The sequence below is a fragment of the Chaetodon trifascialis genome, chromosome 18 (assembly GCF_039877785.1).
Source record: "Chaetodon trifascialis isolate fChaTrf1 chromosome 18, fChaTrf1.hap1, whole genome shotgun sequence".
Classification (NCBI taxonomy): domain Eukaryota; kingdom Metazoa; phylum Chordata; class Actinopteri; order Chaetodontiformes; family Chaetodontidae; genus Chaetodon; species Chaetodon trifascialis.
This window is the reverse complement of record NC_092073.1, coordinates 10805599-10829627: the sequence shown is the minus strand read 5'-3', so window position 1 is coordinate 10829627 and position 24029 is coordinate 10805599.

Sequence of the window (24029 nt, the reverse complement as noted above, 5' to 3'; positions counted from 1 at the left end):
GAGAGGAACAGTGGCAGAAGGGGGGGTGGGGGGCTATATAGAGAGAAGATGTGTAACAGGATATGAGATTAAATACAGTATGTCTGCCCTCTTCTGGTCACCACTGCCACCATCCTCACTGACAGTCCCCACTGGGGTGGGGGTGGGGGGGGGTGCGGGAGGAGGAAGAGGAGGAGGAGGAGGAGTAGAGGCTGAGGGAGAGAAATGTAGAGGAGGAGGTGATGAAAAGCAAGATGCAGATGAGGGAGAGATGAGGAGGAAAGGAGGCAGAGCGACAAATTTACTGTACTTGTAAAGCACTTCTGGCACATAGCGGACAACAGATGATACATCCATGTAAAAATAACAGGAAAATCATGAGGCAATTTCCATTACTACTTATCTTGTGTAACCCTCATCATAACAATTAAAATTGTTTGTTTGTGCTGTGGTTATTATCCTATTCCCTTGTCATATCCACGAGGAAATTATAATTTCATATTATGTACCTCATTTACTGTTAATATTAATCCAATATCATGTGAAATGACATTTCCAAGAGACTAAAAACTCCATGATATTCAAAATGTAATTAAACAGTGCTGCCATATCCTGCTATTTTCATGATTATTAAACCAATTGCTTGATTACGGGGAAAAAAGAAAATAACAAAATGGAAATGGTTTGCCACTGTTTCTTGACTGACAGCATTGTTTCTAATCTCATTAGCGTCAGGAAATTGACTGCAAATGATGAGTGCACATTCCTAATATTACTAATTTACTTTAGCGCGTCGGGTGTTTCTGCAGCACCCGGTGTGTATTTGTTAGCCATAATTGCCACGGCTCTGACGAAAGGACAGTCGGTGAATGACACATAAAGTGGGTGTGCGTGTGTGTGCAGGACTGGCAGGAGTATGTCTGATGTGAGTACACATACTCAGGTTTATACATAAATGCGTGTGTGTGTGTGTGTGGTGTGTGTGTGTGTGTGTGTGTGTGTGTGTGTGTGTGTGTGTGTGTGTGTGTGTGTGTGTGTGTGTGTGTGTGTGTGTGTGTGTGTGTGTGTGTGTTCTCTTGGGGCCCACCTCTGCCTCTAGGTGCTGTTGGGGCAGGTGTGTAGCCAACAGGCAGGAGTGATGGCTAGTTAGCCAACTCAGAGGTGAGAGGTTTAGTCTTAGAAGAGCTAGTTAGTGGTAGGCAGGATTAAGCTCTTTATGTCAATAGCAGATGACTCCTTATTCTTCTGCGCTGGTTCAGGTTTGTTTGGGGAAAATTCAAAAATTGGTCCCACTGAGCTACACACATTTTGCGGTTATATCTAGGCCTTGGGCACCTATCTGAGGCAATGTGCTTCAGATGGGAAATTCTGTCAACAATTATAATAATGTTTCTTTTGGCCCAGATTATTCACAGGCCCACATTTGAAGCACATTGCTTCCAATAAATGTATCTCATTCAACATCATTGTGAGGGATCGATGTAGGACATAACTTCATCACAAAGTTAGCGAAGTGGAAATTGTGCTTATCAGCCTACTGCAATGATAATAAATAAATCCTTAAATAAAATGAACCTGCTACATTTTCACACGAATAACAGTGCTGAAATAGACTGACTGAAAAAGCACTTTGCTTGTTTTTTCAACTCATGTTTGAACTTGCTACGTTTGTTTTCATTCATGCCAGTTCTACTGTAATGTCTCCTTGGCCAGTGTAAAAGAGATGTCAATCCCTCTGTGACATATAGGTAAATAAAGATTAAATATGAACGAAAAAGTGAAACTATCGATTTGGTACAGGGTGTATTTCTGAGAGTGCACTTACATGTTTGATGTGATAGTGAGCTCCTGTGCCAGGGAGTACCAGCAGGTCTGTGTTTGCGTTGGTCTGTGCTTTACTATGTTTTTGATACTGTGCCAGCCTGTGTGTGTGTGTGTGTGTGTGTATGTGTGTGCAAGTGAATGAGTGCATCCACCTGCTTTTGTGTTTTCCGTCTGTTTGCGTGTTCATATGTGCACTGTGCATGTTTGGCTGACTGTGCATGCTGCAATTGTGTGTGTGTGTGTGTGTGTGTGTGTGTGTGTGTGTGTGTGTGTGTGTGTGTGTGTGTGTGTGTGCGTGTTCCCCTGGGCTTTCAGGGTAAGCCTCCGTGGCCTTGTGCTCCTCATCAGACTCCGTGTCTGGGGGCATGGCTGTAGGGAGGGCCTCCACCGCGGGGACCCTGGGACCGATGGGGGACAATCACTGCTGCCTCATAGCTGCGAGGAAGGAGACAGACAGAACTGCACGGATAAAAAGACCACAAAAAAAAGCATTTTCACTCCTCTCCATCCTTTTTGCCCTAATCCCTCCTTCCTCTCCGTAAGGATCTGCAAGGAGTTTCACAAGATATCACCTTTCACAAGATTGTGTTTTGTGTGTGTGTGCGCGCCTTATTATATGTGTATTTTAAGGGAATCTTCTGTCAACACTTCTTCATCTGCCTGGTCACATGATCTGGGCCTGTCACACAGTGAGGCAGGCTTTTCCTGTCAAAGAGCTCCGGAAGGATAAACCTTACCTTCTAAAAATAAGAAAACCCACACAGTATCCCTACATTTATCACTCAAGTATTGACAAGGCTGGGAGGATAATTTTACACATTGCTGTTACCTGCTGCCGTGCAAGTGCAGCTATTGGCTTACTAAGTAAACGCCTAAAATAAAAACAAATAAGCCAAAAATAATAAATAGAGGAATACAGTATTGCTGCTCCAGGTGTAATATATTACATCTTAACACTGTGCACTGATCCCAAGCTAAATTTAAGTAAATAAGACTTGTTATGTCTCAGAAACTAAACAATCCAGTTCAATATTTTCTGAATTACCATAGTAAGTTTTTCCATTGATGATTTAAGGTGTGGACATACAAAACCACAAACACACAACTAAATGCCGTACTGCTAAAAACGAAAGCCAAGCTCTCCATCTGACCTCCTACTCACTAATAGTTTCTTTGTTATTGTTTATGAACAAATAATCCACAGGCAGTTGTTCTTACTCTCTGGCATGAGAAACGACTGTTGCTGCTAATGATGTTCTATGCAAACAACATAATAAGGCAGGTTAATCAGGCCGGCATGATTTTCTATTAGCTTTGTTTACTCATTCTGTGAGGACTTCGGGGGCTAGTTTCATCTTAATAACAAAGGATCAGAATCACTGCTCTGACATTTGTTGCTGAAATCCACAATGTGAGCCAGTGACAAACTATGATGAACTGCAGAGAGGAGCTGCACCAGTGACAGGCCCGTAGGTTTGAGATAGAATCTGATCTGTACGAACATCTTGCCAAAAAAAAAAAGTGTTGCGAAACATGATAGGTAATCATGTGAATGAGTGAAGCACAGCCCTAAAACAATTGTGCTGAAACCAAATATGGAAAATGATTGCTTTAGACTTCAGTCTATCACCTGACTGTTTCAATATTCGCTCTCATGCCATGACCTCATTTAATTACCTGTCTCCTCTGTCTGCAAAGCCTTTTGTTATGTGTTGGATGCAGCATTTGTTGTTGCTCTTTGACTTTTGAAAGTGTTTCAAAAGTAACACAATTACAAAGCGCTGCTCTCTGACACATGACAGATTCAACCGCACACTCGTCACTTCTTCTTTACGCCGCACCCTGCAGCCTTCACAATGGATTCTGAATCTCAACCGGTGACTTCACCTAGATCGGATTACCTGCTCCCCTCCTTCAATGGGAGGAAAAGTAGATTTCACCTTTGACCTCTGAGTTCTGATGATAGGTGTCGCAAACATCAACGCTAGCTCAGGCTCAACTTCATGCATAGTTATGTGCTTCTTGTCATACAAGAGACAAATTCTAAACAGCAAAACATGCTGAAAGCCGTGTGCTGACCTCACACATCTGGGAAACTGGTAGAAGAGTACATTTATATACAACTACAATGATACAGCTAAGTGGCATTAAGAGCATTTTAATAGATTTTGAAAGATAGATAGAAGATTTTGTTACCTTCGGCCAGAGTCCAGCTACCTGTGTCCCCGTTTTCAGTCTTTACGCTAAGCTAAGGTTACCAACTGGCTGTAGGATTTTATGCAGTGGACAGATGTGAGATATGAGGGTGGTATCAGAGCAAAATGTCAAACTGAGGTTTCAAAGCCTGGTTAAATAAATAGGGCTAAAATATTACATAGATTTAAGACATCTGCATGTGTGAATACGAGAAGTATCAACCTAATACCATTACCACTGCAGTTTTCCACTGAGTGACGCAGCAGGGGTTCCTCCATGGTCTGTCTTATCAGGGAGCGAGGGATGAGAGGCAGGAGGGAGTGTGTGGGTGCGTGCCTGCATGCATGTGAGTGGGTAGGTAGGGGTGGGGGAGATCAGTGAGGTGGAAAAACTCAAAAGACAAAAGGTTGTATGCCATGTGCCATAACGGCGACCGCTCATCTGCTTTTGGATTTTGGAAAGAGACAGCAGAGACGGAGACAGACAAACTGACAGAAGGAGAGAGAACGATGGAGAGAGAGAGAGAGAGAGAGAGAGAGAGAGAGAGAGAGAGAGAGAGAGAAGGAGGGATGATCAAAAGGATTGCAGCCATAATGATGAGGCGTCTGACTGGACGGACGCTGTCTTCATCCAGTTTGCTCTCATCAATGTCAGTGCTCGGCTGACAGACACGGCGAGGCGAGCAGGAGATGGACGCCTCGCACTCATACGCTCCTGTCTGCCCACACATACACACAGACACTTTTTGACATCACACCAACGCATGTCTGCATAAACGCAAAGCTAACACGGGGCTACCGATGGCTAACGTACATTTTCCAGTTTGGGGTGTGTTATGTTAGGTAGTAGATTATCTTCCGCAATTGTCTGCAGCTTGTTTTGAACTATCGTTTTAAAATGTTTACCTCCCTCTCCCGTCTCTGAAGTCCAAAGAACCCATGAAAATCACAACAACTTTTTTTTTTTTATTCAAACAGGATGGCAGTAACCAGATCCATGGCTGTTGGGATGACACAACACAGTATCTTTCACCTGATTCTCAGATTCATGTCAATAGGGACGTGTCCTGGAAATCCCCGTCACAGATCCCCCATACTGTCATGGACACCTGCAGCCACATCCTTAAGTTGTTCCAGACAGGCCTTGCCACATCCACACTGTCACACAAACTTCTGAGAGCAAGCAGTGGTTAAAGGTTTGGAGTAAAAGTCCCTGAACTGCTCGTCATGTATTACATAAACTGTATGCTAAACTATACACAAGACATAGTTTGGTGATTGGACACAACTTTATAACGCTGACAAATGTTTCTAAATCCCTTAACAGTATTTAAATACACAATTTTAGGTGCAGGATGCCAGTAACACCAGACTTTGCATGGCAATCCTTTTGCAAAAGCTGCTGTGTAATGTATAATATAAACTATGTTTTAATTATTCATGCATTTATGTAGTGTTGCATTAAATGAACATGGTCAGAACCTGTTGCAAAATGAAAAAAAAGGACATTTGACAATATTTTTTGAGATGTACTATACATAAAGTACTGAATATTTCACTTTGATAACTCTACGCCACTTAATGCAACCTCATTATCAATGGACATATGGTGAAGTGCACTAGCTTTAGTTATAGTAGCAGTGACATGATTTTGACAGTTTGAGTCATGGCTGAATTGATTTAAAGAACATAAAGCTAAATAACTATTTTGCACAAATCCTAAATGCTGCAGTACTTGATCCAGTATTGTAAACAATGTAAGCGAGTGTTCAGACCAAAAATAGCTCGACAAAAAAGAAATGCTGGGGGCTGCAACAGGTAGTAGTGAGAAGATACAGTAATTATGTGTAAAATAAAGGATTTTACAACTCTGTAAAGTTTCCATAACAATCAAATCGAAGGCCTTCAAAACGCTCAGTCATTATTGTGTTTGATTAAGCAGAAATATGTTGTGGACTCCTCACAGTATCCACTCAACCTGCTTGGATTCAGGCTGTTTAACTTCAACAGCTTTCCAAGAAGAGATTTTCCAGTTCTGATAGACACCATCAATAAAGCCCGCTCCCATAATGAAGTGCTGTTTAGCATTAGCCATTCATAGCTTCAAGTGGGAAGCATAACATCCCGTGGGTTGCTTTCACTCTTAAACCACAATAATGGCACTTTCATTTAACCCCTTAATATATGTTAATCCAGGGATGTCAATGGGTTCTCTTAACACTCATGCACAGGCTGTCGGGGGCCGAGAGGCCGACAAGGAATGAGCTGAACAGACAGACAAAGGCTGGCTTGAAAGGCGGCCCCGATATTTGATTTAATAGGAGAGCCTCCTTTAAAACAAAGGCACATTGTTGGCTCCATGTGCTATGTTTGGTGTGTGTGTGATGGAGAGGGGATTGCTTGTATGACTGCATGTGTGTGCGAGAGAGGCTGTGAGTTTTATCCACCCACTTGCTGGTCTGCCCAGGCCCTCTGTTTGTTTCACTTCTCCTGGCTGGGTTGCCAGTTTGGGAGACTCCATGCCTCAAACCGCCAGCAGAAGGGTTTAAAGATAGGGTGGGAAGAGGGAAAGTGATGAATATTTAGAGCCCATTGAAATGAAAATCCCAGCGGCCCCTGGAGAGCAGGGCTTAGAAGTCATTGCTGTAGGGATCTCCATCTGCTTTAACCTTTCGCTCTATCTATCTATCTATCTATCTATCTATCTATCTATCTATCTATCTATCTATCTATCTATCTATCTATCTATCTATCTATCTATCTATCTATCTATGTTTTTTCTGCATACATGGCAACCCATATCTGAAGTGTCAGACGTCGGTTCACATATCTGCAGTCACACATAGAAGACATTGTGCTGTGCATACCTGCATGCAGATCGGTGCACATATTGTTTGTGTGCATGTACGTGTGCGCGTGTCTGTGTGATTGTGTGTGTACGTTTATTGTAGTATATGTCTCATAGAGGCCTGAGCGGTGCCCGGTTTTGACACAGGCAGCCTACAAATCAGGAGTAAATCAGGACCTGGGGGCATGCCGGCTTCACTGAGGGGGAAGTGAGACATATTCACTGAGACCAAATCAGCCTCAATCTGGCCTCAGAGAGCCCTGTATACCACTGACCAACAACCAACAACCGCCCCACCCACAAGCATGGGTTTTCTGTATTTGTGTGGATGAGTTGTGTGTCTGTCCCTCAGATAGGTATGAGACCTATTGTTTGACTTTCCTTTGAGCATTACAAAGCACCTCAGACAGAAGATGGTAGTGTTAATGAGGCAAGTGCTTCAGTCAATCCAAACCTCAATCTTCAGTTAGAAACCAGACTGGATATTTCTTTGAAGCATCAGTGTTAAAGGCCATCCACACCATCCACTCTTCATGCATACTCCGCAGGAGGTCATAATAAATGTTTATGTACGAAAGATACACAGAGCAAACAGTGACAGACAATGGCATGGACACAAGACTAAAACTGGTTCATGGACTGTCTGGATTAAAAACTAGTCGCCCAGACATGATGAAATGACGCGGAAACCGGCGATATAAGAGGCTTTAGATTAACTGTACATTCAAGAAGAAGATCCACAAATTCCAGACACCTGCAATAATACCTGCTTTCCCTCTAAAGTGTGGAGGTGTTTGCAAGAGCAGCACGGTTGCTTTGGACTGATATCTTTGTTTCTCCTCTCCTAAAACCGAATAGACAAACATGATACATACAGGCCTACGGATTGAGTTGTAAAGGATACATTTTGCTTTCAGAAGCAAATGGAGGGATGGTTGGTAATGGAGAGACATACTGTGCAGGCTCGTTGTAAAGCTTAGCACATGTTTGACTGCCAACTAAACAGGTTCTGCAGCGTCTATCCAGCAGCTTTTGAGCTTTCTTGGCACCAAAGTATCAATGTATCACATCAAAACAATAATAGCCCACATCCTTAGAAGTCCCTCACTTCTCTTTGATGGCAAAATTCAGTGTTTGCTTTCTAAGATCTCATCACAGGCTTAGTTTTACATGACATGAAATGAAAACTCTCATCTTTCGGAGGCTTTGTACAGCCAGGAAGTGCAAAAAACCCCATTAAGGCTTAAATGTCTTATCATTAATAAACTTCTTTTTAGTTTTGTGGAGAAAGCCAACAGTCACGTCAATAACGTCAACAACAAGGTCACGATTTTTGATTGATGAACTCATTTATTTATTTGCAATGAAAACAAGAATGAGCTACAATGTCTTTTTCAAAGTAACATTTCCATTTAGGTTGAATGGAAACTGTTAAAACACGTACAGTGTTGGTGCAGCTAATTGAGAGAGCATGTGTGAGCAACATTTGAATTACACGATTCTGTATATCCAGCTCAGAAGTGAGTCTGTGTTACGAAAACATGCCATTAAAAAGATGCTGCTGTCAACATGGGATGAGCGCTTTGATGAGCACAGATCATTTGAAATTTGACATGTAGGTACCGCTCTGATACTAAAGGGCACAGCATAAGTCCTGACGTGGCAGTGCTAGTTTGCCGTTTCAGTTGGGTGTCAGTGGTTTTTCAGGGAGCCAGAGGGCATGTGGCAAATCTGAAGGGCCTTGTGTTTGCCTGCTACCTCTCTGCCAGACTCAGGCCATCCCAGGTCACCGCCACTCCACAACCAATCTGTGTCATCACCACCACGTTCTCCCACTTTCCTGACAACGTGTTACACCCCCACACCCCAATCCGTCCTCCGTCACTTTCTACCCCCCTTCGCCTCCTTGCTTTTTTAAATCCTCCTCACTTTTTCCTTTCATCCATTCTCTCTCCCTCTTTCATCCTCCTCCTCACCCTGCTTTATTTTTGTAACCCACTCTCTCCAATTCACTGTTTTATTCTCCTCTTAAACCTCTCTTTCTACAGTGTCTCATCCCTCTTCCTGTTCTCATTACTCTCCCCTTTTCCTCATGCTCTTGCTACGCTTCCGCTCTCTCCCCCCTCTATCCCTCTCATTCTCCGGCGCTCTCCTCACATCACAAAGTGTTGGATTTTGACATCTGCCTGCAGGAGCAGTGACCCATGAAGTAATTAGAGGAGGAATCTCGCCTTCTCTTTCTCCCTCCCATCCCTCCCCTCCATCTTCTCCGCTCTCAGTCGGCTCTGAGCCGAGGATCATATAAAAAGCTGGTTATGTTTACTCCCTGATCCATCTAATTTCTGTAACGAGGGCCGAGCGGGCCTCATCTCCTTACTGCGCCACGCTTAAGCCAAGGCGTTGGGCTGGAGAGGCGCCCCAGGCCCCCGCAGGGCAATGTGGAGCTTCAACCACACCGCTCAGCCACGGAGACGAGACTGGGACCTAACCGGATTAACTCCCAACCAGCACAGGTGGAGGGACCCGGCTTCAAACACACACATACACACACACGCTCACATGCATACATGTGCACACAGACCGAGATGCAACTTTACACCATTTAGTGTATCATCAAAAAAAGTGCTGGGATGAGACATCTATGTGGGTGTATTTGTTTGTGTGGGTGTTATGTGTGTGCTGCACGGAAAATAAATAAAAAAGTCAGAATTCCAGCTGCTGCAGCATGAGATGAGAGAACACAATTATGAATTGCTCTGGAGCTTACGGCCACTCCATGATAACCCTCAAGTGCTGTGCTATCAAATTGCTAGAGCATAGAAATCAACCCCACCCCAACCCACAATTGAAAATATTTGCCCCTGGATTGCAAATGTAATATGCAGGGTAAGGGTTGATGTATAATGCAACAAAGTGAAGTCTGAAGGCCATTCCAAAACATGACAGGCTGGGATGTCAAATGTTTTGCTGGGCATCATTAGTGTTTTTCCATGTCCTAATTTATAGATTATTCACTTACAAAAGTCTTGAGGGATTTTGCTGAATAGTTTTTGTCAGTGCTGCTGGTAAATATGGTTCAGTACGCCTCATATGTCAGTGTGTTGTACAGTACACAGTGTTTATAAGTGTTCAGAAAAAAAGGGGGGAAAAAGGAGAGGATACGCAATCCCAAGATAATCGCTGCTCAAAAATCACCAGTTTGGCAGATTGAGGCCTGCTGAGTGGTGAACGGTACAGAGATGGTGCAGATGTTTTTGGACAGAGGCAGAGATTACAGTTAAAAGATTTGTAATATTACATTAGAAGAGAGCATGAGTGGACATCATGGATATGACAAACCAGCAAGTAAGATGGCACTGGCTGAACACTGCTGTTCAGCGCAGTATTAGTCTCTGTTTAAATCCTGATAGGAAGTTCTGCAGTAGACACTACTGTCTTTTAAAATATGGATAGTAAACTCCAGGCACACTTTGCTACAAAGAGGCAGCTCTTGCAGAAGATGTCAGGATTTCAGTTTTCTTTTCAACAAAATACACAAATGTTGAAGGAAAAGGCAACCCAGTGTGCTTAGTTTGTGGTGACGTGTTCATAATGACGAAAAGGCCAATCTTAAGCATCACTGAAGCTCAAAATATGCTAAACTGGATGGACTGCAATGACAAATGCGCTTGGATAAAGATAATGCTTTTGCAGTGAACTTTGGGTGCCAAACAAGGAGTTTTCAGAGGACCACATTCTGACAGAAACTGTGTTTTGCAGGCAAGTGGTGGTGGTGAGCGAGCTTATAACCTGCTCTGAATATGCCGGTGAGTGTGAAAACTCCTTCAGGCATTTGCAGAGAGGTTTCATGACATGAAAAGTAAACAAAGGGAACTGAACATATTTGTTTCACTGTTTAATGTGGAACCAGCTGATGTGCCTGACAACCTACAACACAAAATCATTGAGTTGCACAGCAATGACCTGCTACTGTGAGTCAAACATGACTCTTACGAAGACTCGGTTCCTCTGAGGTCTGACTGACCCAAACCTGGAAAACCAGATGCAGCTAGCATCATCATCACTGCCATCTGACACAGCCCTCACCAAAGAGAGGTAGTTCTCGACATTGCATTAAAATATGATATATGTGTTTAGTATGGCAGGAAGGATGTTATAAAAACTGATAAACAAAAAGATTCCCCAACCCTGTTCTTGTGAGCGTTTTCGACATCTTTTACTGTAATACAACAAAGTCCTCTAGAGAGAATTACCAATCACAGTGTCCGACAGTGTCTCCACAAATTGCCATCAGTGTGGGTACAAGGTGTTCTGTTTCTGTGGTCCAGAAACAGTTTATGAAGCACTGGCAAAGCTAGCATAAGCGTCTGTCTGAGTCTGTCCGTTCCTGTGCCCGTCCCCCTGACAGCTTCAGGCCAAAGACACTGGCCAGAGCAAGGCCACTCTAACCCAATTGGACCATCAATTACTACTGATTAGCCTCAAAGTAGCATCTGTCCCAGGAAGCATTTAACCAATATATTCTCCATAGTGACATACGGCAACAGAACTAACTGTCATATGTCAATGTGGTTTAATAGGGTTATTACATTTTTGACATGTTCAAAAGCTTGCAATTTGGCTAATGGAATGGCAAACAGAATCCAACAGGGCACCTGACTACTGCAGTTCTGCATGTCTGTTTTCCATTCAAGCTAAGAAAATATGAAGGAAAATTGAAATAATTTAGAATGATGCTCCTGAAGCAGCAAACGAACATCTATGCTTTGTTTTTATGTACCAGAACAAGCGCGCTTTGTTTTCTTCATGTCATAAGGATGTTGTCAGATCATGAAACGACAGCTAAACTTGTACAGAGTAGCAATTTTTGCCACTAAAGACATCAGGAAAAAAAAAGCAAATAAGACTTTAAGGAATGATAGTTACCCAAAGTGCCACCTAAAGAAAATGTCTGCTCTTTATTGAATAACAAAACTTGCAGTGCCAAATTGTTAGAGTGTATTTACCTCGTAAAGCGGGAGCTGGGAGGATACCCAAGAGAATAGGTGTCAGTCAAGCCTATAGAGTTGGTAAAACAATCTGCCAAATGTGATTTTGTGCGCTTGCAAGCATGTGTTTGCGCACGACTGTGTGTGTGTGTGCGTGCATGCATGCAGCTGCATGTTTGTGTGTGTGTGTGTGTGTGTGTGTGTGTGTGTGTGTGTGTGTGTGTGCGTGTGTTGGTAAAACAATCTGTCAGTGTTTTGACAGCCATGTCACACGCCGCGGATCAGTCTCGGGGGATGCTGCGATGAGAACTCCTGATTACCCCTCTATGCATGATTCCTATATTTAACCCCGGCAACCGTGACTTACGTGTGGTACGGATGACTTGCTTTGCGGGGGAAATTGTTTTGCAGCAGGTGCGGAGGGTCGTACGGGGCATGAAAAAAAAAAGTTTTCAAGGTGACACCAGGCACAGTGGTGTAGCAATGAATTCCTTTGCCATCTGTCTATCATTAAGATAAGTTGTCTGCAAACAGCATCACTCTGGCACAGTAAGCAAGCCACTTAGTCAAACAAAGGTTGTCAAACAAAAGGTTTCATAAGACAGTGCTGCTTGAATTAAACGTTCACCATGCAGGAATAATAAAAAGGCATTTTTCACACCTGCATGCTGAGCTAGTGTCACCACAGTCTTCTGCTTTTAGGCAATGAGCAGTTTCCCTGCAGCTATTGGAGGTCAAGTGCCTTGCTCAAGGGTATCTCTTTAGTAATTGTTGCGGGAGGATAGAGCATTTCTTAACCTACGAGTTGGGAACCGGAATGGGTGCCCTGATGACATGAGCGAAAGTTTTCTTGAGACTTGGACCCACGACGAGGATAAATTTCTCAAATTTCAGTTACGGCCTGAGAACGAGCTCGATGTCGAGTATTAATGGTTCAGTAGGGGATGCACACAGTAATATAAACCCTGTGTGCTGTCGAGAAAAAAAAAAAACTGGTGGTTTTCTCTTCTGTGTGTTAATGGCAGTGGCAGGGTGACATAACATAACTCTTGATTTATAAGGCTATTTGAAATGCCATCGCTCGCGGGGCTGTACCCATAGAGCAGGCAGGGAGGATCGCTGACAGCTCACTGACTACAGGATGGTGAGACAGAAACGCCTGGTGTGTCTGTCTGTTGAGCTCTCCCTCCTTATCTCTCGGCCATCTTTTGTTCTGTCTCATCTGTTTTGCACAATCTTCTGCACGTCTCTCATCTCGCTCTCCGTGCATTTGTCTTTTATCCCATTGTGGTGGCGAAGGGTCGAAGCACCGTGGGACTTTTACAGCTCAAACACTCCAAAGCACCCATTAAGTTCAAAAGACACACTGTGCTGGGAACCTTTACACTAGGTGGAAGCTAATACTTTTTGTCACCAAAGAAGTTAAAACTCTTCAGGAAAAGCAAAATGTGGCCAGCGTAATGGTGATATTAATTTCCCCACCTTCACCTTTCACAGCGCTCTGCGCTCGCCTTTCAGCTACAGGCCATTTTTAGAAATTTTGAAATATTTAAGCCTGGCATTAGAATGATTGACTGTGACATGTCCATACAGTATAATTTGGGTATTGTTAGCTAAATGCACTGAGTAATGGCTGAAATGAAGGTGGGGCAGGGGTGCACGTTGAGGTCAAGACCAAGAGTTGTTTGTAGGTATGACAGTAATGTATTAAGAGACACTCACACCTGTTTAGCCCCCAGGACCAAAACGTAGTGGAGATGAGTGAAAGCAATCCTTTTAGAGTATTTCAAACGCTATAATTATCAGTGTGTGTTTGTGTCAGTGTAGGTGTGTGTACCTGTAAACTAAGCGGTGCGCATGCGCACCTGTGTGCACGCATATTTCCACAGAAAGCCGGTAAAAGAACAAGCAGGGGAATTTTAAAGGCCGACATGTGAGAAGTTGCAATGTCTGACGCCAAATCTCTGTAGCAGCTAAGACAAAAGACCAGGTGGGGTCAGCCATTGTCATGCCCATAAGTGGACGTATACGATAGCTGTTTGTTAGCATGTTCACATTACCAAAGACGCTTTGGAAACCAACTGCTGTAACGTGATCGCTGAAAAATAGTAGCGAGCACAATGTGAGGCACAAGCAGGTTTGACTGGGTGGGAACTGAGGCAGCAGCAGTGCTCGGTGGGGGAATTCCTGAATGAAAACAAATCCCTACACTGTCAAACAGGCTTGGGTGTTTGTGTATTTAGGTATGTTTGAAGAATGTTGCCACTGTACATTGTCATTGCTGACAGCGAAACTGAATGCCGCATTAAACAGCAAGGGAATATTGGCAAGGGAAAACAGATAGGGGGTATCATTGCATTGGGAATGTGGCTACTGGAAGAAAACCACGAGAGTGCTTTAAAATGATACAGATTCACTGCAGCTCTTTCATTTCTGACACAACATCACTAATTCAGCTCAGGGAGGTGTAAGCTGGTGCTGGATGCTACATGCAGCCGCCCAGGTCATTTCTGCGGAGGCTCAAAAATACCTTTAGAGGTATTCACAGTCTGAAAGAATGAATCTGTTCATTTTTGATGTACCAACATGGAGGAAATGCGCGGGCCAAAGACTTTGGTAAAAAGTAGCAACCTGTGGGAAAAGAGAGTGTGTAGCCTGTAACTGTGACTCATGCAGTCTGCCATTTCTGTGGTTAGCGTAAATGCTCTGACCCGAGCATCAGTCACCATCAGCCCACAGACAGACTCTCCTTTTACTGTCTGAGGAATTTACCAGCCTATTCAACGCTCGAGCTGCTGTAAGACTAGACGCCAGTAATCCAAATCAACAGCAATTCTGAATTAGCTCAGCAAATGTGAGCTGTTGATGAAAAACATTCATCTGCTTTCATGAAAGGCGTACAGGTGTGCCATATTTTTAGGTTCTTGTCATTGTAACATTGTCCCTGTCCTGGCTGAGGATTTAATTATTGTTTAAACTAGAAGCCACAGCCAAATCACAGCGATGAAAACAAATCCCTGCACAGCCAAACATCACGAGGGACTTCAAAATTGTGTTGCATTGCTGAAAATTCTGGTAAGGAATTAGAAAAAGTGCAAACAAAACACATCCTGGGTAAATATAGTGGATCTGTGCCAGCTGCTGCCAACATTTGAGGCTGCGCCATGAGTCATTGCTGTCTGGGAGGTAATGTTTCAGCCAGATTAGCTGTTACCTCATGAATGTCTGTTTTCCCAGTGATTCAGACCTTTAGCTTTTGACTTTGTGGACTTCATGAACCCCGCTCTCCTGATTAACGTGAACTTACACCTTTAAATCTCTCTCTTTCTCTGTGTGTGTCTTTGAAGGAACACAACAACAACCCAGCCAACACTATAGGAACCCGAATAACATCAGCTCTGACTTCTGAGCTTGCGGCCCTCCCAAATCTTCATGTATCCAAACATCTCTCCCCCTTCACTTTTTCTCTAAACACACGGCCCTGTTATCACCCTTGCTTCCTCTTCCCTCCTTCCCACTCCCTCCTTTATTTTTCAAAGCATGAGAACGGGGCTGGGGCGATTAAGGAATCCTAGCCCTGGCTAATCACCCCGGACTGGAGCACTTCCGCTGCGCTGATTACCGAGGAAACCATTAAGGAGAAGAAAGTGGCTGGATCTTTCATCCTGGTCGGCCGGGCTCAGGGGAGGTCAGAGAGGGGTGTGTTTGATAGGCCATTTACCCTTCCTGTTCTTATTATTCCAGCATTTCCTCTATCTGGACTCAACACGACTGCAGCAAGCGGACCCCGGGCCCGTCTTGCCCTCCCTCCCAGAGGGCTGTAATCATTGCCATACTGGTGTCCTGGACTCACTGGTACGTATGCATGACACGACATTGATTCACAAAATCACGCACATGTAAATACACACACAGCCCTCGTCACACGTTGCACTCACTATCACACCCTCACACACACACACACACACACACACATTATACTGGAACCTCAGGTTCACTTCAGCCTTTCTCCCCCCCGCCCCCTTCCTCCATCAATACAAGGTCTAGTTGAGCAGCAATGACCCTGGAAGAAACAGGGTACGCACATGTACAAGTAGCACCCCTTCCTCCCTCATTTTCCACCCTCTTCCCAAAAAACAAAACCAGCGTATTTGTGCGCACCAGGGCCTCATGGGTACTGTCACAGATGGTGCTAATGACGTGTGCCCCAGCAGAGGCAGCGCCCTCGTTCGCGCTAGACTGGTGACATATGCTCAGTCGCAGGGCCATCAGCAGAGCACGGCAGCCCCCAGTGTCCGAGAGACACCCCCGTAACCCCGCTACCACAGCAACACAATGACAGAGACAGACCATAAACAAACAGAGAGCCCGACTCTGCCTCCGTCTCCCTCTTCATTGTATTTCAATCTGTTTCTTTCTCAGCACCCCCCCACCCCCACTGCCTGTTTCTGTCTCTCCCTGTTACTTCTCCCTCCCCTATGTTGTTCATCCCTCCTCTGCCTTTTCCCCTAATGTCCCCACTGAGCCTGACTTGATGGATGACCCTTTGCTTTGGCGATTAGGGTCCCCGTGGGGGCCCCTTGCCTCCTCTGTAGGAATCTGGGTATGGTGGAGTGACAGAGCAAGTTCAGGCTGCCGCCTGCCTCTGAGTGTAAGCGTGTGCGTAGCAGATATCAGGGGGATTTGTATAGAAGGGTGACAGGACGTATCAGCTGAGTGGAGTCTCATGGTCGGTAATGGGCAAAGCACTCGCTCTTCTCTGTGTCCTGTGGTCTTCCCCTCCACTCAAGCCACTTGTGCCCACACTGTAGCAGAGGGACTGAGATGAGACCAGATGTGCTGCAGTGTTCTGATAATATTTCTCCTTCAGGCTTTACAAATGTTGGATTTGCTAAGAAGTAATATTAAATAAGAATTAAAAAAATGAAAATTGAAAATGAGATAATTAAATTTGACACTGAATTACATAATCGATAATGATTTTCAGTGTAATTTTCATGCATTTCAATAGAGTATATTGTTACAGTATCCAAAGGTGACACCAATGCACTGACACCTCAACAAAAAGCCACAGAATGGGGGGAATTCCTCGAACATGAGGGCAACTAAAAAGACTATTGGCTGCCATTATCCCTGTAACCCAACCTCCTCAGTATTACTGTAACTCCAGACTAATGCGCCATGGGTATGAATAAACCTCCAGAGACTTTTTGTACCGTACAGTGATGCCACACTGGCCTTTTGTACAACAGCATTCCTTCAAAAAGTTGTAAAATTGCTGAAAGGTAGCTGTGGACAAATTACCAAATTACACCAAAGCCTCTGGGGAACACAATGTGGAATCAGTCGAAAGTTTTGGAGGAAAAACACTGTGTCATGTTTCTGTAACCAAGAAGATGTAACCATAGACGCCTTTTGTTCAAGATAAAGCAGAAGGCCAGTTGTCTCACCATTAGAATGTTTAGTTGATGAGCTCATGCAGAGATTCACTTTTCCATGTAAATGGATTAGCCACAGGACGGGTGCAGTAATTCTAACTCAGCAATAATAGAAAAACATGAATACTAGAATATGCATGCATGGTAAGCAATGTTTGTAAAAAGTTTGGAGGGGAACTATTAGCATTGATAATTGTTCGTTTAGTCTCAGTTGCCTAAATTATTTATTGCTAGCTGTGCGTTTTCAAAGTGCCGAGCTTTGCCTTTGGTCTAAGGGCACAGTTACACTGACAGGAAACAAAATGTGACCTATTGTAAGAATGGCAATCTACAATCAACAACAAACAACAAATGAGTGGCATTTGAGAAATCAATTAATTTATCAGGGGAACTGCAGATCTGATGAATTTATGGATATGAACTTTGAAAGTTGAAACGTCCACAGGAACACTTCTTTTTTAATTGGCAAACAGAGGCATTTGACTTTTTACTGTGGGACATGTGCTTCTACCCCGGCTTAATAAATATGCAATCTAAAGCACATGGACAGCCAGGACCTGTTGCTTCCAGAGGGTTTTTTTTTTCTCTCTAGCTTTGTTGTTCTGTCATTAGTATTTGTGTTTACTTCAGACAAAAAAGACGGGATTTACTCACAGCACAACAAATTAGGAAGGCTAAATAAAGAACGGCACATTCTTTAGAAATATAGCTTCACAAGCACATTTAAATACATTTAAAGATGTATTAATCATGGATTTCTTTATATGCATTATGCAAACAATCAGTCAGTCATGATATTACATTACATTATAATTGTTGCACCGGTCACAAAGACTGGACCCCGAACGCAGACACAGAGACGAAAAAGGGTTTTGCAAAAAGATAACAAAGTTTATTAAATAAACAGAAACAAAAACAAAAGACTTAAGGGCAGGCCGGCTCTCTGACAGCACGATGAGGCAACCAAGGTACTGTGGAGAAAACGAGAAAGAAAAAACAAAATTAACAAAGTAACAAAGGAAATTTTACGTGCAGCGAACAAAGAAAGTCTCGAGGAATAATATCACAAAGAGTACCAAACAGCTAGGAAGCTCTACCGAACGTGTCAGAATAATCTGGCACTGGAGTAGTGAAACAGCCGGGTATATATGGAGGAGATGATGAATGAATTGGAGTCAGGTGTGCCTCATCAACTGCCAGAGAGCCAGGACCAGCCACGCCCCCTTACCACACACCTGAACTGCAAAGAGGGGAGAAACAGAAAAAGGGAGGGAGAACAACAAAAAACAACAAACCAGAACCCAAAACACAACAGAACCTAACAATAATTGTAATAATATTACAATAATAGCCTGTCATTTACTGAAGTAAAAGGACAAACGGGTCGTCAGGATATTTTACCTTAACTATCAAAAGTAAAAGTATTCATTCTACATAAAAACCACCCTCCACTGACACATTATTATATAATATATTAACAGATTGTTAATACTGTGAATCGCATTTGACTGTAGGTGGTGGAGGTGGAGCTCGACCCGAGAGGTCAGGCCAAAGGCTCACAAGATAAATCTGAAGGGGTGTAGTATGATTACTGTAGCTACACACATTTATATTATATTGTTGTTTTGTTTTGTTTTTTTGTTACTTTTGTCAAAAATTTTGTGTCTTGGATGGAATTGCTTTCCTAAATCAAAAAGGTTGAAAACCACTGGTTTCATCTTGAACAATATAGTTTTAAAGCTTACTATATTTGAGATGTATAAAGTAGCAGAAAATAAAAAATATAGAAATACTCAAGTAAAGCTCAAGTACCTCAAACTTGTTCCTAATTACAGTACTTGAGTAAATGCACTCAGTTACTTTCCAACACTGCCAAAGAAACATGATGATTGTTCAGGGTTATGTCACCACACTGAATGACTGCAGCACAGTCAGAAATGTTGCTGCTACTCTTACAGCTATAGACAGCTATAGCTGAGCATTCTGTAATGGAAAATTAGATGCAGATATTATACAGTATTTCATTACCTTGCCAAAATAAAACCTTAGAGTTTTAATTCAACCATTTTAAAAGGAAAAACATGTCCAATGAGGGCAATGTCAGTGAATCAAGACAAGACACTCCCTTGGCATTTCACCTACTGCCATGAAGACATATTTTATTTCATTTTCTTGCCAAACAAAGAAGTATCAGATTCTCAGTGTTTGCGTGCTCATGTTTACACGCATGGAAAATTTAAATTCCCAATCTGCAAAAAATTAATGAAGAAGAGAGGGGAAAAAAATGCAATCTAAATTCTGCTGGCACTACAAAAAACTGCCTTGGTGGTCTTAACCGGTCATCATTTTCTTGCTTCAGAGTAATGGACACCATGTGAGGAACCCCTTGTCCCACAGACGAAGCAGTGGGCTGAATGAAAAAGAGGAAAGAAGAGGTAGCGTATTTATGTTTCCCAAAGAGCTCACATCCGGAGATAATCTGCTGTATCCTTAGATAATCTTTAGTATCTTAAACGCACCGGCTGAACTTAAATTAATGACAGGGAAGCTATGACATCGTGACCCAGGGATATTTGTCCTATCACTGTAGCACAGGCTGGAGCCAGTCACATCTTCTGCTTCTCATTTAAAGTTAATACAGTAATAGACATATCGGCAGAAAATGTTCACTGGGGACACCTTTTCATCTTTTTTTGTTTCTTTGATTGTAATTCAGGAGTTCTTAAGAGCTACTATCAACCTACATCCCATGAAAGCATCTCACTAAGCAGACCATGAAGTATAAGCCTAACCCTAACCCCCTAAGACATGAAATAATCTGAGTAAAAATAACTTGAAAAGTCCATGAAAACACAACTAAAGATAATGCTGTGATTCAGCATTGGAAGTATTTTGGGAAATATGTGTAACTTCAGGTGTTGGGTGGGTTCTGCCCTAATTCACAAAGACATGTGATGTTTTATTTTCGGCAAAAGCTTTTCTCATGATTAAAGTTATTTTTTCCTTCTATCTAAGATTAATTGTCTCATTTTGTGTTGTTTCTGTATGTTCCTTCATCCATAATGACCATGACTTTATTGTGATGAGAAAGTCTTTGTTGCATCATAACCAATATGTCATGGACCGATGATTCACAGTATGTGATCATCTCTCCGATAACAATCTGAAGCACAAATATACCCCAATTTCTGCTGTTACGTGTGCTATAAAACTTCAAGTATACGTGAGGCAGATAGGTAGATTCAGACGGTCAACTGGATGAGTGTACGTTCACCGCACACTGTGAGACGTGTGGGAACTCTCCACTGCAGCCGCAGCAGCTCTCTGTCATGCCGGCTCCGATGTCTGGCCTTGTCATTTTTCACCTCACCGCCGACACCACCGTGGAAGGAGAGAGGATGTGTGTGTTTGTGTGAAAAGCACACCTGGCAAAGAAGGAGACCTATAACCCCACCCCTCCACCAACCGACCTCAACCCCCCCGTCTCCCTGCTCACCTCCTCCTTCTCCGCCCTCCATCCCACCTTCTTCCCTTCCCTCCTGCCCAGGCCCCCGAGGGCAGAGATGGATCTGTGTCTGGGGCTGGTGATGTCACTCTTGGCAACCTGAGGCTTTAGAGTTCAGAGGAGTGAACTGGAAGAACTATCTCACTTTGTTTACAATGCATGCAGACTCTGGTATATTCATGTGAAAGTTGAAACAGTTTCTGTATACAGGTCAGGTATTGTATACAGCTTGTGGTCTAGTCCTTTTATCATTTGCTTTGTCGTCAAATTTATGCAATTTCAGTGGTGGAGGACGTTTTTTTTGTACCTCTTGTAGAAAAAAGTACAGTTTTTTGAGGGGTTTCTTTTCTTCATTTACAGCGGGGATGATGAGAGGAGCATAGTGGAAAAAATCCAGGCAAACAAAACTTAATGGAGACCAGGAAGGACATGTGTTTCCAGAGGTGGGGATTAAACATTTGTGAATCAAACCTGCTAGCCAGGCCAAATTTTCACTACAAGAGCCAGAATAGAACAAATATGGCCTACAAAGTCAAATCAAGTTGCATGGGAATATTTAGAGGGTCAAGTGTCTTCAGATTATAAAAAGAAAGAGGAGAAATGTGTGCATTTCTTATAGAGCTTGAAAATCAAGCAGGGAGAGCAATGTTGATAGTTAATCAGTTCAAGATATCTCAAAGTGTGCACCCTCCCTGTGAGGAGTCCTTAAGAGATACCTTATGTGGTTTACATGTGCGCTGCCTATATGTAAACACATACATCAGGACATACAGCCTCACAGTGCCCAAGATGCTTCATGTGGCTGGATTCATTTTTTGAGGATTTAGGCCTTGTGTTCTGCACAGTCGAGTGAAGACACGCAAGAGAAGACAGCCGAGCACATGTCATGGAAGTCAGTCTGGATGAAAAGACTTGTCTCTCTTTCCTCAGTCAACTCGTCATATACTGTGCAGTCATGCTGCAGAAGTTTACGGATTTTAAAAGTCTTGACATTGTCCCATCAATTACAGGACACTGATGTCATAGGCCTATCTGAGTCTCTGTGAATACTTTCAATATATGCAGTCAAAGTCAGAGCAGTCAAAACATATTCCAAGCACATCTTTGACGCCTTCACTTCTTCCATAGAACTGTCAGCAGCTCTCCTGGACGTGGATGTATCAGCATTCGTGTGTGTGTGTGTGTGTGTGTGTGTGTGTGTGTGTGTGTGTGTGTGTGTGTGTGTGTGTGTGTGTGTGTGTGTGTTTGTGTGTGAGCTGGGTGCGCGTGTGCCTGTGTGTGCACATGCGATGATTAACACTCCCGTCCTGATGTCAGATGAAGGCATGAAAAATGGTATGGAGTCCAGAAAAAAAGGGCGTCTCCCTCGCCAGTTGTAGCTTTAGTTATCTGATCAATACCATGCAATTACAGAGATTTATGTTGCCCAACATTCCAGGGCGAGTTCGTCTCACAGCCACCTGTGGAAATATGATCTGTTTTTAACTCATCTCACACCGGGAGAGAGGAGAGGTGAGCTACAGTAGTTAGTTTCCACTATAAATACGTCTCACCACACTCATCCTTCAGGAAACAGCAAAAACAGAACATCTTCAGGGTCTGCCAACCAGCACGCATTCCCAAAACAACATGCTTACAGTTTGACTGATGGGATGTGAACGTTTCGGTCAGGTTTGATGGGTATCTCAGAAGCCATTATTTCAAGTGTGACTCGAGTGTTCAGGATTAAAAGGGTCCGGAAACCCTTCTGTCCTTTGGGTCGTCTTCAAATTTTGAGACAATTTCAAATGCTGACAGTAAACAAAGCCTAAGTGTATTTTGACACTAATATTGCAGTATATACATTGTAAAAGGCCTCACTCTGGTGTCCTGAGACCGTTGCATTTGCTTGCAAATATTTCAGTAGAACAGATTAGAACCTGAGCTCAGAGGCCATATTTTTGACAGGAAGTCTTATGTTCATCTGGGATAAGAACATAGAATACTTAACAATGATTTAACTGTCACTCACTCACTCGCTCACTCACTCACCAAGCTGAGATAACCTCGATGACATTACACTTGCATCACGGATGGCTTCCACAGTCCAGTCTAAAATGTATGCATTGTTCTAAACAGCTCATGATATTCTGAGGAGAAATGTTGTCTCCGGTCAGTCCCTATGTCCCCTGCGCTCCTGTTTTAAGGCTTATCCACTGAGGCGCTCCTTGCTCCATACGTGGCAAAAGTGATTCTGGTTCCAGTACATGGGCTCTGTAGGACACCACATGCTTGTATAGCTCTAATTCAGAGATCTAGCTGTGAGCTCCTCTCACACTCACAGCCCCAGTGGAGGATGGATTGATGTCCATTTTAACATTTCTAGCATTTTTTTTCTCCTTCCTTATATTCTCCCTCATTGACTTTGGCCATTTTCTTCTTTTTCCATGATCTTTCTTTCCTTTGTTCCTTCCTTCATCACAGTGACTCATATAGGTGGAATAAGCAAAACTCTTCAGCACCCACCGTCACCTATCCACTCCATTTTACAGTTTCATGGCAGTCTGTGTGAGGAACCTTAAGATCCGGTGCTATGGCCCTCTATAAGAGTAGGACGCATTGTATCCCAGCTCTCAGACAGTGAGTCTAAAATGCATTGTTTTGCTCTAATATACGGCTAGTAATTCAGTCCAGATAGGTCCTGTCAAAGCAGGTTTGCTGTGTAATTACCCGAAGTGCTCAAATTTGATCAGATTCATTTGCAAAAGGTCAAAGCATCAGACTTTGCTCTGTTCCAAAGGGAATTACGGCCAGAATAGTTTTACTTCCACTGGACAAAGTGATCTGTCAAGCCTTTAAAGAGGCTTTCTCCCCACCAATAAAACATAACCTTCAGTCTCACAAAGAAGAGGGTTTTTTTTTTTTTTTTTTTACCTGTTTTTATTCCTACCTCAAACTAAATTACACTGAAAAGGCCACCACCAATCCAGAGAAGGTCCGACAGGTCCTGCACCAAATTTGGTAATTTTTTCTTATTTGGTGAGTATCATGTGTTTATTCGATCTGTTTCAAAGGGTTTTCTGCCATGCCTGAAGAGAAATGTCTTAGAGAAACACACTGACCTGAAGCCTGTTTCAGATCTCGTAAGTGGAAAATTTCACCGTAATAAATTACTGCTGACACGCTAAAAGGCTTTGTGGATCTGTCATATTCAAACACTTCATCAGACAATGGCATCCGTACATGATGACACAGCTTAGGTCAAACCATTCC